Source organism: Papaver somniferum, unplaced genomic scaffold (assembly GCF_003573695.1).
Source record: "Papaver somniferum cultivar HN1 unplaced genomic scaffold, ASM357369v1 unplaced-scaffold_35, whole genome shotgun sequence".
In the NCBI taxonomy this organism is placed as follows: Eukaryota; Viridiplantae; Streptophyta; class Magnoliopsida; order Ranunculales; family Papaveraceae; genus Papaver; species Papaver somniferum.
In genome coordinates, this window is record NW_020645971.1 from 5,467,442 (window position 1) to 5,468,283 (window position 842).

The window sequence follows — 842 nt, forward strand, 5'->3', positions numbered from 1 at the left end:
TAACCATGATGAGGGCAGGTAGAAAGCAAGTCTTTAAATCTCTCCCAACACTCGAAAAATGGCTCATTTTCCTTTTGAGAAAAGTTCATTATACATTTTCTAAGAGTTATTGTTTTGTGAATCGGAAAAAACTTTTTCAGAAACTCTCTAGTCATTTCATTCCAAATCCTAATGGTATTTGGTCGCAAAGAATGCATCCAAGTCTTAGCTTTCTCCTTTAGGTAAAATGGAAACAATTTCAGTTTCATGAAATCTTGATTCGCACCAACAAAAGGCATAGTAGCACAGACCTCATCAAATTCTTTCAAATGTATGTATGGACTCTCGGAGTCCAATCCATGAAACTTAGGCAGTTCTTGTATCTGCCCATATTTTATCGACACATTGCCAGCATTAGCCGGAATAACTATACAAGAATGTGTAGAAGTCCTTTCCAGATGCAATACTCCCTAAGGGTTGTAGGTTCATTAGCATTGGTTGCGGCTTCAACAACTATTCTAGCAGCTTCAGCCTCAGCCGCTAATCTCTCAGCTTCATCCGCCATTGGATGATTAGGGTGATTCTCTAATACCCTATTAGCAAAACGGTGAAATCTAACTAATCGATTGAATTGATCCGGCCTAGAATATTGCATACACAAAATAAATAAGAAACGGATACAATACTTTACCCAAATGGCTGTGATTTCTGCTAAATTTCATCCTAATAACAACTGAAGCAACGACACTGATTCCCTGCACCCGTAGCAGCTCCTAATGCTGCCAAGTATTTAGAGCTATGTTACTCCCTGTTAAGAAGCAACAGAAATCAGCAAACTCTAAAACAAAACTAAAAATAAACTG

General features: G+C 38.0%; 1 non-coding gene across 1 annotated transcript; it reads left to right on the top strand.

Annotated features, from left to right (window-relative positions):
* LOC113342326 lies at positions 1-107 on the top strand. The gene has a single exon (XR_003356612.1). It is a non-coding gene; the product is annotated as a small nucleolar RNA R71 (small nucleolar RNA).
* Positions 108-842: the final 735 nt, after the last annotated feature.